The 13,549-nt window shown below is 38.2% G+C and overlaps 1 long non-coding RNA gene across 1 annotated transcript in view; it reads right to left on the bottom strand.

The window, feature by feature from the left end:
* Positions 1–883: 883 nt before the first annotated feature.
* Positions 884–13,549, bottom strand: part of LOC109388348 (uncharacterized) — a 63,751-nt gene continuing 51,085 nt past the window's right edge. The window contains exon 3 of the long non-coding RNA XR_002125191.1: positions 884–1,164. This is a non-coding gene — a long non-coding RNA (uncharacterized LOC109388348). The remainder of the gene's footprint in view (positions 1,165–13,549) is intronic.

Raw genomic sequence — 13,549 nt, 5'->3', positions numbered from 1 at the left:
CAAGCTTTCGATTCCTCCAAATCTTTCAGTTTTGAAAAACAGAAGTGTTGAGTTCTGAGTTTCAAGTATATTTTGATTTGAAATTAATTGCTGATTTAGATCCCAGAGCCTTTGTCATCTGTGCATATTTAACTAGAAATGTACTTGGAAAAGTAACACACTTCATGCATCATTAAGCACTTTAAATAATTAATAGTTGATTATTTTCTCTTTTAAGATGGCCTCATTTATAATTCTGCCTCAACAATGAGATTGACCTTTAGGTCAAAATCAAGTTGCATTTCTATTTAGAAAACAGTTCTTTACTTAGAGAGTATAACAAGTGGCACTGTCAAGCTTCATGCTATGTGAGGGAGGAAAGGCTTGGCCAGAGTTATACAAACATTAAGTGAGGGATCAATAGTCATTGTAATAATGCAATGCTCAAATTGATGTTTTAAGTGCCGGACCCCTGGGACCCTTCCCTAAGCCACCAATTGTAATTTAGTAAACAAGACCCAACCCATGAGGCATACATGGGATAATAGCGGCAGCCACAAAAGAGCAAGACCTCAGAGAGGACCACCTTGCTTCCCACCTGCCATCCCAGCAAGAAGAGGCTGGTTTCCTGTCCCTGTGCCTGCCTCTCTGGAGAGCTGAGCAGACCCCAGGAAGTCTTGTAGAGGAGGCTTTTGCAGCGTGGCGTTGAGATTCTTCAGGTGGTAAAAACTCTCCAGTTTAGTGATAAATTTCCCTAGTGTATATCCACCGCAAAAGGAGTCTTCAATAACTACCAACTAAACCGTTGTGATCAATTTAAGTCATATTTCAGAGAAAAGGACAGGAAAGGAACTAGTTCCTGGAGAGAGGTCTTAACATCATGACATACAGGTAGTCAAAATTTTATGGACCCCAAAACACAAATTCACTCTTCTCCACAGTGGGGTTTTAAGCAAAGCTTCCATTTAAGCAAGACACTTATCCCAACTTTAGGTTACCCGAAGTTCCCAAGACAAAAGGTCAACACCCAGCTTCGAAACAGCCAATCCAACCTTCCAGCCATCGTCGCTAAAACACGATGATGCTCACTCGTCTGACCTTTGCCCAAATCCAAAGGTGTGGTGTCCAACATGTGCCTCTTCAGGGACCACGTAAGTGTCAGCTCGGTCATGGTGACTTTGGGGCCTGAAAACCAACCAAGAAAATTGGCCTGGAATTGACATCCCAGTAGCTCGGAAGGCTCCCCACATGTGAAAGGAGAGAGAAATGACTTGCAGAATTTGACTTTATTCACGTAATAAGCTCATTCAATCCTAACAGTCCTATAGGATAAATAGGGGCCTTTCCAATCTCCCAATTGGGATGCAGTGGCTTAAAGTGGTTTTTACTTAAAGTTACAAAATGTATCTAAGTAAATGACAATAGCTCTGCGATTCCAAAATATTTGGGAATGACGGCTGAAGAAGGAAAAAGGATGCAGCTTGAGAATTAAATAAAACAATTACACAGATCACATATCTTGCTGTAAGCACATGTTGATACAGAGGAATGAAATACAGAAATTCATGAAATGCAGACCTCAGCATAGCTTCCTTAGATAGAATTTTGCAGCCCAGAAATCAGAAATTTCCCTATATACTCTCCTAAAAATCCTAATTCAACCCACAAGTTCACAAACATCATCCTAATAATGTAGATGATTCAATTTCTTGTATATAAATCTTTTAGAGATGGTTGGCTGAAAGGCTAATAGCAATGTGGAGTGTTCCTGACTCCACTCTCCCTTCTTGGCCCTTCTGGACTGATTCATGCTGTAGGTGGATTAACTTTACTCATGTAATGCAGGAAACATATAAATCTTGGTGCACTGAAATAGTCTTTAGGGGGGTGTTGACTTTTCATGGATGTAATTATTTCATGAATGATCACAATATTTTAGGCCTTAGAGTGACATTTCACAGTGAGCCATGGTGTTTCGCTGCATCAATATTTTCAAGGATCTTTCAGTCTCCAGAAAGTTCCAGTGCAGGGAGGGACTTTCTGATCCTAACGGTCAGGCTAAGGGTTGTATCATGGAAGTCAGCTCACAGGGAAACCTGACACTAAGTAAGTAGTGGTCATGTTTGGCGCATATATCTGGACACGTTCCTCACCTACCACAGCCCTGCCTTTGCAAACTGGATGGATTTATTCTATGAAAAGTATGTATCAGACCACAGGCAACTGAAAAGCCACCAAGAACCCAAACAGCTTTCCCGCTCGGATTTTCATCGCCACTTCTTTCTGTGCACCTAATCGCCTTTCTTGCCCCCTTCTTTGGAGTACTTCTTTTTATCAAACATCAAATGATGGAAAATTTGTTTGCTATGTTTTATATATTTTCTATGCAAACAATAAAAACCAACAGCACAGGCTGAGACTGAAAACTGCTGGCTACAGATCCAAGATCCAGGAAGGAATCCTGGCGTGTGTGCCTGGCTCCGGGGCGGGGGGGGTACCTATCCTGAATTCATTCACCCTGGACCAGGGGGTGGGGCTGGATGGCAGGATCACCCGGCACCAGTTTGACTCCCAGAAACAGAGACTGTGATCACAAAGTGAGCCATGGATCCCAGAAGCCACTTATAAAGATACAAAATAAGCTGGTTCTGCAAAAGACGGGTGAGTTGAGTAAGACTATTCCTAATTTTCTTCTCCCTGAACACAAAACAATTAAAATGAAGAAAGAAAATCAGAAATAGAAGGGACCTTGCATAAAGGCTGAAACTAGGAAAGGGAATGTTAAATATCAACATATTTCTTTGGAGGGTGGTACAGATGGGACCACGTTCCTATCTCTTCCTGGTGAATTTTGAAAGGAAACCCTAGTGAAAGACCATATCTGCAAGAGTGGCAGAGGGAGCAGAGGACAGGTTTAGAAGTTATTATGTCACATGGGCCCACTTCGTTCTCCAGAGATCAACAGTTGGAAATGGCTACATGGATGGGTAATACTCCCAGGTACAATTTCACTAACACTTGAAAGGCGTGTTGTCCAAACATAGGGCTACCATGGCCAGTGGTGGGGCAGGTGAGCAGACCTAACAGGTAAATAAAGATGGGGTCCAGACAGAGCCCATCCATAAGACGTGAGGGCAAACAGGACATAAAGAAAAGAATGCCTTTGTTTCAAAATTACTACCCAGGAAAATATTTCATCATGGTTTCTTTGAAAATCTGTGAATCAAAAAATGGAGAAGACTAGATCATTATTATCACTTAGCTGAAACCACAATGAGCAGCAAAAGGAACTGTCCCAAACATCACGACTCAAAACAGTAAGTGTTTGTTCAGCTCATGAGTCCAGCGAGTTGGTAAGAAAGGTTATACTTTGCTTCTGGTCTTGTTGTGTGCATTCACATGTCTAGAAGTTGGCTGGCTGTCATTGTGATGATAGATGCAACTTGTCATGTGTGTCTCATCACCTCCCCAGCTCCAGTGGGCATTTGCCTTGGAAGAGGTAGGTGGGCCTCCTGAGGCATAGACACAGGTCACTTCTGCTTCCACTTCTACTGACCAAAGCAAGTGACAATGCCCACCCAGATTCAAACGGTAGAGAAACAGATCCCACCTTTTGGCGGTAGGAGCGGCACGGTATTATTTCAAAGGGTGTGGACACAGGAAGAGGTGGAAAATTGGAGCCAGTTTTGCAATCAATGTGCCATGACATAAAGAAATTGAAAATGAAATGTTAAAAAAGATTTATTACAAGAGATATTTGATAGTACCTACTTGTTCTCATAAGGAATAAAAAGAAAATATGTATCCTTAAGAGTAAAAATAAGTGAATAAGATGTTAAATCAAGAGACAAGAAGTGCAAAAGAAGAGGGGGCTACTTAAGGAAAAAGTAGTTAAACATTGCTGCCATAATTTAAGATGCCTAAGCAAGTGCTGTGGGTTATAACTGATGGTACAGAGAGCTGAGTCTGAAGAGGTCAAATCTGGGGATCTCTTATTGACTATAGACAGAAGGCAAATATAAATTATAATTAGGGAGAAATGATGAAATCAGAGCAATAACATCTTCATAGTGTTCCTGTAAAGAGAAGGACATAAACGGAGAGAAACACAAAGGAAAGATTAAATAGAAAACATTCTTGAACTGAGGAAAGACCTAAACATGCTACTCCAAACAAGTCACTGAGTATCAAGAAAAATATGATGAAAACAACAAAGCAAACTCATGTGTGATATTTCATTGTATGTACACAACACAGTTTCATTATCCATTCATCTGTTGATGGACACTTAGGTTGTTTCCATATCTTGGCTGCTGTGCATAGTGATTCTGTGAACATGGGAATGCATATATCTCTTCAAAATCTGGATTTCATCATATGGTAGTTCCACTTTTTTAATTTTGGGAGGGACATCCTTACTTTTCTCCATAGCAATTACACCATTTCACATTCCTACCAACAGTGTCCAAGGGTTCCAATTTCTAAACATCCTTGCCAACACCTGTTATCTTTCTTTTCATAAAAGCCATTTTAACATGTGTGAGGTGATATCTCATTGTGGTTTTGATTTGCAAGTTCATGATCATGAGTGATGTTGAATAATTTTTTTGTGTATGTGTTGGCCATCTGTCTGTCTTCTTTAGAGAAATGTCTATTCAAGTCCTTTGGTCAATGGCTTTTTTTTTTTTTTTTGCTATTGAGCTGTATGCATTCCTTATATAGTTTGGAAATTAACTTCTTATCAGATATCTAATTTGCAAATATTTTCCCATTCTGTAGGGTGCCCTTTTTACTCTTTTGATTGTTTCTTTTGCTGTCAGGAAATCTTACCATTGGAGGAGACCACTAGTGAGTGAACCTGAAGGACCTCAAACTCAGTGAAATCAGTCAATCACAAAAAGACAAATCCTGTATGATTCCACTCCTTTGAGGTACCTGAAACTGTCAGACTTATAGAGACAGAATAATGGTTGCCAGGAGTTGGGGGAAGGCGAAAATGGGAAGTTGTTATTTACTGTGAATAAAGTTATAGTTATACAAGATAAAAACGTTCTATAGGTCTGCTGTACACACGGTACCTATAGTTAGCAATATGGTAGTGTGTGCTTGTTAGGAGAGCAGAGGCATGCGAAGTATTCTTAACGCGCACACACACACACACACACACACACACACACACACACAACTTTTGGAGGCGCTGGATGTTTATTACCTTGATCATGGTGATGACATCACAGGTGTATGCATCTGTCTGCGTCAACCAAATTGTGTATATTAAATATATGCAGTTTATGGTATATCAGTTATACCTCAATAAAGCGACAAAAACAAGAAAATTATGTGTTTCAATGAAATAGAATAATATGCAGCCATAATAAACTAAAATAGAGAAAAATAAGAAATTAATGACTTTAAAATTAAAAAATAGTGAAGAAGTAAATCAAATTCAATTTCATTGACAGACAATATAATACAAAATTCACTAATAAGGAAAATTGTACTATAATATATGATGGAATGCAGTAAGTCTACAGTGAAATTAAAGACAATTTCTTTCAAATTCATAAAGAAAAAATGATTCTCATTCTAATTCATGAAAGGGAATTAAAAATAATAAAGTATCTTCCATTCTCTTCTAAAAATCAAACAAAAGGCTGACATCAGACCTACTCAAAGCAATTCAAAGAATGTAATATCTTCAAATGTATATGCAGGCATCCTGACTATAATTTGAATAGATTTATTTTAGCATTATATTAAAATAGTAATGTATTCTAACCATGATAGAGTGATTTAAGAATGATTTACTATTAGCATAAAACTAATAACATGAATCATCATACTAATAATTAAAGGGAGAAAAAGCATATGACGGTTTTGAATAATTTTGAAAGCATCTCATAAAATTCTGTCTGTTACTTGCAAATATTGTTACTAAACCAGTAATAAATTCATACAACCTTAACATGATAAAGAAAAATCATAAAAACAACACAAATCTTAATTAATAGGGGTATCATCCAGAAATCTTAGAAAATACTTAGATGATTTTCCACCATCACTGTTGGTTAATGTTGTTTTGGATACCTACCTATCTATTACAAGTCAATATAAATAAGAGATACAAATAGTGAAAAGGATAAACAACCATTACTTATAGAATTATGATGCACACCACAAGAACAAACAGAAAAGCTCTTAGAAATAATGAGAGTTCAGTAATAGAGTCATACGTAAAATAAATATTAAAGTAACTGTTCTTCATTACAGCAATATGCATTTGCATATAGAAAAGAGCCTTTCAAATAGTTCCAAAAATATAAAATGCTTTCAAATATAATTCAGTAAGAACCATGCATAGCATATGCAAAAAAAAAATTATACAACATTACTGAGGTAAATAAAAGTAGGCTGACGGGTACACATAACAGGTCCCAAAACAAAATTTTCTTTTACCCACACAGTAATGATTTAAAATGCTATAATTTTAACCAAATTTTGATAAAATCACATTAGGGTTTTTCTGGAATGTGTCAAGGTTGTTCTAGATATTGTCTGGAAGAAAGATCAGAGGGGATATAATGAGTTAGGTTGTGTTCACGTGGACTACTTCGGAGGTAAGCACAGAATTCCATGGTCCCATACCACGGAATTTTTTTTGTTTAATGACAGCAAAGAAATAAATGGCAAAGTGTGATTAAAATGCCTCAATGGTCTTTAAATGGGAATCGGGGCAGTCGGATTAAGCTTAGCAAATATTCACATTTTGACTTATCAGTTGGATATTTAAACTTAGATAACATACATATTTTTAAAATATGGCATCTCATCTCAAAGAACACCCATATCTAGGAATTCAAGGTTGGCAGAATTCGGACATACATTTTGGGAACATTAAACACTAGGTACCAGTATGCCAGGCAATGCGCCTGCAGCCCACCTTCCTTCCGATGTTTCTCGCATGCCTCCTGTGTGGCGTGAGAAGGGCTGCAGAAACATCCCTGTGAGGTGGTAAGAGATGAGGACCCCACTCCTTCTCGACAATCAGGTAAGATTCATCAGAAAGTGTGCACTATGCAATGATGCCAGCATAAGTGATTCGGAGAAAGGTAACAAGGTTTCTATTAGGGAAAATACGGTGCATTAATCTGCCTAGGACCTACCTGAAAATGAGTAAATAAGCATGGTGACACAAATCATTTTTTTCCTTTGGCAAAACTTCAACTGGAAAGCTATAAAATGAATTATCAATAAGGTTGGGAGCAATGTTTTATCCTGAATAAGAAACGGGAAATTGAAATATGCCCTTGCCACTAGATTAATCTTCCCTTGGTATTCTATTTTATTCCTCTACTCAAAAATCAATGAACTCCCACCACCTGGCAAATATTATATGAATTACTTAGTCAGGTATTCAGCGCCCTTGATGCACTGACTTAAACTTCTCTCTCCCTAAAATTACCTCATGCTTTAGTCCAGCGCTGTCCAGTGGAAATGGAAAGTGAGCCACATATCTAACTTTTAATTTTATAGTCACCACATTAATAAAGTAAAGAGATGAAATAAATTTTGATCATATTTTTATTTAACCCAATATATCTAAAATAGTAAAAAATTAATGACATTTTTTATTCTTTTTTTTTTGTACTCTTTGCTAGGCAGTGTCTCCTTACACGTATAGCACATTCGATTTAGACTAGCCACACCTTCAGTGGTCAGTAGCCACATGTGGCTGGTGGCTACCATGCTGGACAGGCCAACCCTCACTGGCCCACTAACTTGACTCCCCCCACACCTGTGCTCATTCTGTACCCTCTGTCTGCACCCCACATGCTCATGGTGGGGCAGCGCCACCATCTTTTGAAGCCTCTTCTGTAAGGATTCCCACTGCATGGTGTTCAGTGGTTATTCAGCTAAAGGCCCTGGAGACAGGACATTTCCGGTCCAGGACGGACTTCACTGAGGTTCTAGGTCATATCCGCTCATGCACCTAGGCAAGTGAGCACTGAGGGTGGCCTCCTCTGAGATGCACCATCTGTTAGTCACGCATGTCCCAGCATTCAGACAAGTGTCATGTGTCATGTGTGTACCTGCTTTGTCTTCTAAAAGGCGGGAATGACAGATTTTCCATTTTTGTGACTATAGCTCCCACTATGCTGTCCTCACTATAAACTATAAACAGAGCATGCGTTGTTTTACATTTTTAACAAATGTTTCTTGGAAGAATACGATAAATAAAAGTGAGCAGTTTGGTCCCTCACATGTTATGCTGAAGGCCTAGTTTTAACAGTTTTATAAATGGCATAGAAATGGAATATACCATGAAATACCCTATTTTGCAGATTTCAGAGGTAGTAAAATGCCAAGCTGACAAGGATAAATTGCAGGAGAAAGGAAACTCACAGGGCTCAGTGGATGAGCAGAAACCTGACAAATGATCTCCACTGAGAAGAAAGGGGAGATAATGCATCTAAGAAGAAAATCTGCCCTATTTATAAAATGATGTGCTCTGAGCTCTCATTTCAAGGCAATAATAGAAGTAGAAAGAGGCAGGCTGCTCCTTAAGCACAACAGGGCCATGGTTACTCCGTTAGCTTGAAAAAGCCAGGAAAACTGACCCATAATTAGTCAAGAACTAGGAAAGGGCTATTTTACTGAACAAAGGCTCAGTTTGAACTTATTATGAGCCAGCTGCAAAGGGGTTAACAAAATGGTTCCCAGGAGAAGCCAGCAGTCAGAAGCCCAGAAATGGACACGCCCGATGGGTGGGATCGGTCCTGGAGAACAGAAGAGAGAGTCCAGATGGCAGAAAGGGTGCCCATCCTGCAGGGCGGAAATGGCATCTGTAATGTGAGGCGGTCAGAAAGGCAGCCAGGACAGAGCCCGCTGCCTGATGAGCGAGACATCGAGGCCCAGAGAAGATGTGAACGGCCGGTAACCTTCACAGGCCTGTGAGTCATTGGTGTTGCAGGTTTGGGGACTGGGAAGAGCAGACCAGGCCCATTCTCTCAGCCAGGTTATCGAGCTAAATATTAGATATGGGAGAAAAACAAAGCTCAGGGAAACAGAATGGGAAACAGAGCTCCAAAGTGGGTGCTTGGACAGAGGCATGAGCGAGACGTCAAACTTAATATGCCAGCAGAGCCAGGAGAGCACAGGCTCCAACGTGAAGCCATCTTGCCAATGGCTTAGGCACTCTGTGCATCCACACGGATTTGGTGCCAGGTGTGTCCGAAGATGCAGGGGGTGGCTGTGTGGGTTTGGTTGTGAGGTTGCAGGGCTTACAGGACACAGGGGACCAAACAACTCAGTGGTAAATGCTGTCAGCACATTAAAAATTACATATATATATGTATATATATAAAGCGGGCATCCTTCTGCATGAAATCATCTCCTGGCACAGATAACTGCTGACTGGTCCTCTGGCTGGTGGCGAAACCCAACATACTCTACCCAGTTATGACAGCAAAGCCAAGGCGCAGCACACCTACAGCCCAAAGTATCCAGAACCCACCCTGCTCTAGACCAACATCGTGAGAAAGCAGTGGCACTGGGGGACGCCACAGCCCCTGCCAGAGCTGCACCAAAAAGAGAGCAGATGGTGGGGCTTCTCGCTAACATGAGGTAGCTTATACCTGAAGATGACCTTGGCTAGACACACTAGAAAAACCACGCAACAGTCAATCTAAAATAAAATTGAGACGAGAAACCTAGTTTCCAGCATACCTGAAACAAAAACAAAGAATACTTTACGTATTTGGATTTCAGTGCCCTGCTAAGGAAACCATCGTTTCTAACTCTATCCCTAATTCCATCCAACTGGGAGGTGGATAAAGAAATGATGCACACTGAACTCAATTATCTTTTCAGCTAACATATAAGAACAGGCATAAAAAAGACACTAAGTCGCCAACAAAGGAATCCAAAGAAAATGTGCCTCCTCTCTTTTCATGACCATGCACAGAGCCTTCTTATTCAAAGATGATTAATATTAAAAATGTATCTACAGCCAATTTTCTAATGCTTTTGCAATGTAAAAGTAGAACATCAGACTATGTCCATGGCATTGAAATGTGTTTTACATAGTAGCTAGTCATCCCAATGTCCAGAACGCAAACCAGAATTATTTGGCATAATAATTCTGTGAGTACGTCTCAACTCACATTAAATAAGACAAAAGACACAAAGACTAAAATGACACATGTGTTGAAATTAGCAAGCAGTCATGAGAACTCTTGAAATAAATGAAAATACACAATGCTTCAGCAAAGAAATAGAAGGTAAAAAAGTGAAAACATAGGAATCGAAGAATACAATAACCAAAATAATAATAAAAAAGTCAATTAATAATAGGTAGATAATGATAGACACAAAAATAAGGTTAGGTATAGAAAGTCAAACTATCTAAAATTACTGTAAAAATTTACTATAAAGCTACAGTGAGGTGCTGGGAAAGATTGAAAAACAGACCAATGGAACAAAATCGAATTCAGAAATTGACCACACAAACATGGCCAATTCACTTTTGACAAAGGTGAAAACTCAATTCAATGAAGAAAGCTTAAGTCCTTCAACAATTTGCGCTGGAACAATTGGATATATCCAAATGTAACTCACATTGAGATATATATAGATATAGATATAGATATTTAAATAAATCCAATGTTCATTTAATATTTTATACAAAAAATTAGTTAAGATTAAGCATACATCTAAATGTAAAATAAAAATATGTAAAATTTCTAGAATAAAACCTGAGAGAAATTTTTCACGATGCAGCATTAAGCAAAGTATTCTTACATATGACTTGAAAAACTCTATCCATAAAAGAGAACAATAATAAACTGAATTTCATAAACAGTGCAAAGTTTTGCCCTACTAGAGACATGATTGGGAGAATGAAACATCAAGCTACAGGCTGAGAGAAAATATGTACAAATCAGATATCCAAATCAAGACTTGTATTCAGAATATGCAAAGGACTCTCAAAACTTAACAGAAAATAAATAAATAACCTAGTTTAAAAATGAGCAAAACGACAGACACTTCAGCAGAGAGGATCTATAGATAGGAAACAAATTCATGAAAAGATGCTCAACACATTAGCATTACAGAAACACCAGTTAAAATCATAAGAAGATACCCCATGTCTGTTATATTGATGAAGATAAAAAGCACGGACAATCCCAGATGCTGACAAAGATGCAGGACAACCTCGCTGGAGGGATTAAAAATGGCCCAACCACTCGGGAAAACTCTGCAGTTTCCTATAAAATTACACATACGTAACACAGGACCCCGTAATCGCTCCCAGGCAATTTATCCTAAAGAAATAAAAAAGAGAAACTTGTTCGCAAATGTTTATTGAAACTGAATTTGTAAACGCTGCAAATTGGAAACTACTCGAATGCTGTTCAACGTGTGAATGGATATAACTATGTAATGGAATACTAGTCAGCAATAGAAATGAACCAAATATTGGTATGCATAAAAAATTGAATGAATCTCAAGGCATTTTGTTGAATAAAACAAGTTTTACATTAAATATCATTTGATTCCCTTTATCAGATATTCTAGAAAAGGCAAAATTATAGGGACCCAGAACAGCAGTGGTTGCCAGGGGTTAGGGGTTGGAAAAAGATGACTATAAAATTCTTGAAAAAAATTGTTTGGTTACTGGAGCCATTCTGTAGTTTGATTCTGGTGTGGCTCCACAAATTTATACATGCATTAAAATGCATAGACCATTACACCAAAATCAAAGTATCGATTTTACTGCATGAAAATTAAAAAAATAATAATAAATATAAAAAAACACTTTGCCAGTTTATCACCCACCTTCTGGCACACATGTGTAGCACACTCATCTTGAGAAGAAAAATGTCCTTGTGAAGAAACAGGTACACATAGAAGTATTTACAAGTCCCTCAGCAAGAGAAGTGTAGTTTCCTTGGGAGCAGGGCCTGCTCCTGCTGGAGAGGGCTGTTGGCAATTATTGAGAGTTCAAGGTTCTCAGATTTATCATGGCCCATTCAAAAATATCTTTTCAAAAATCTTATTTTCTCCCTGCTTCCTATTCAATGCCTATTTTTCCCAGAGGAGAGTTACCAGAAACTCTGAATTCAATTCACTGTTTCACTAAACTTTTGCACAATTATATATTGTATCTGGTTTTCAGCCATATTTCCCCTGCAGCTAAAAGAGGTAAGATATTTTTAGGGCTTCAATAGAAACTCTCAGGTTCTCTGATTGAGTCTTTAGCCCTGCGCTTGTCATTTGTTTGTGTGAGAGCCCAACACATGGCCCTGTAGTCATTATTACTCTGCTCAAGTGAAGTCAGCACATGGAATGCACACATGCTGTCTCCATTAGCATTCTACACCAGGCAGCAACAGGTAATTATTACAAGTAACCTGGATGCCAGTGGTGCTGTATGTAATGTCCTATCTTCTGTGGGGAAGGAAGGCATCACTACAGATCAAACAGTGGGCAACCCAACGTCAGAATCCCATTTTTGAAGGTAGGTTTTCTGGTGCTAGTGGGGATAGGTAGAGTGAAGACAAGGAGAAGAGACTAAGAAATACTTGGAACTGAATAGCAATGCAAAACTTTCATATCAAAATTATAACTGCAGTATTACTCAGTGACACTTATCAGAAAACTAGATATATTGAAAGCAACTGAGGTAACTTTTTAATTCCAGAAAATGAAAAAGATCAATATAGCAAGCCTAAATAACCATGAAGAAGCAAATAATAAATTTGAGCTTACATATATATGAAATAATGAACAAAAAAGGAAACCCAAAAAGTTAAGAAGTTCAGGAAAAAGATGCTTAAATTCATTAGCAGACAATTTCAAAGAAAAGAAACAATAGGATATCATTTTACCAACCACATAGATCATGGCCTAATCTAGTCAGCTGCCTGTTTTTGTACAATCCACAAGCTAAGAATGATTTTACATGTTTACATGGTTTAGGAGGAAAATCAAAGGAAGAATAATATTTCATAACCTGTGAAAATTACTGAAATTTACATTTCTGTGCCCATATAAAAAGTAGTATTGGAACATAGTTTTTTTAAATTAATTTTAAAAAGATATTGATATTCTACACTGATCAGATAAACAAAAAAAAGAAAAGTAATTATAAATTGGGGATTTTACAGGGAAATGAGGGAATTCATATAGTTTTGGTAAGAATGCAAACTTGTGCATTGCTTTTGAAAAGCAACCTGGCCGGATTTACTGAAACTATGTAGGTGTATATCCTATGACTCACACGTCCCTCTCCTGTGTATAACTGTCCCCGAGAAAATCACAGATCTATTAGGTAACAATCACAGGACTAACTCTGGTGCCAATATTTGTGATATCCCAAGTTGGGAGCAACGGAAGTGTTCACTCCTAAGAAAACAGGCAAATAAAATATGATGTTTCTAATAGAGAATACTGTCCAACAATTAAAAGCAATAAATTCAATCTGCACATGGCAACACTGGTGGCCTTAAACATTGAGGGTTATGCTAAAAAGAAAGAAAGAAAGAAAGAAAGAAAGAAAGAAAGAAAG

This window comes from Hipposideros armiger, unplaced genomic scaffold (genome assembly GCF_001890085.2).
Source record: "Hipposideros armiger isolate ML-2016 unplaced genomic scaffold, ASM189008v1 scaffold_191, whole genome shotgun sequence".
Classification (NCBI taxonomy): Eukaryota; Metazoa; Chordata; class Mammalia; order Chiroptera; family Hipposideridae; genus Hipposideros; species Hipposideros armiger.
This window is presented reverse-complemented; position numbering and strand designations above follow the sequence as displayed.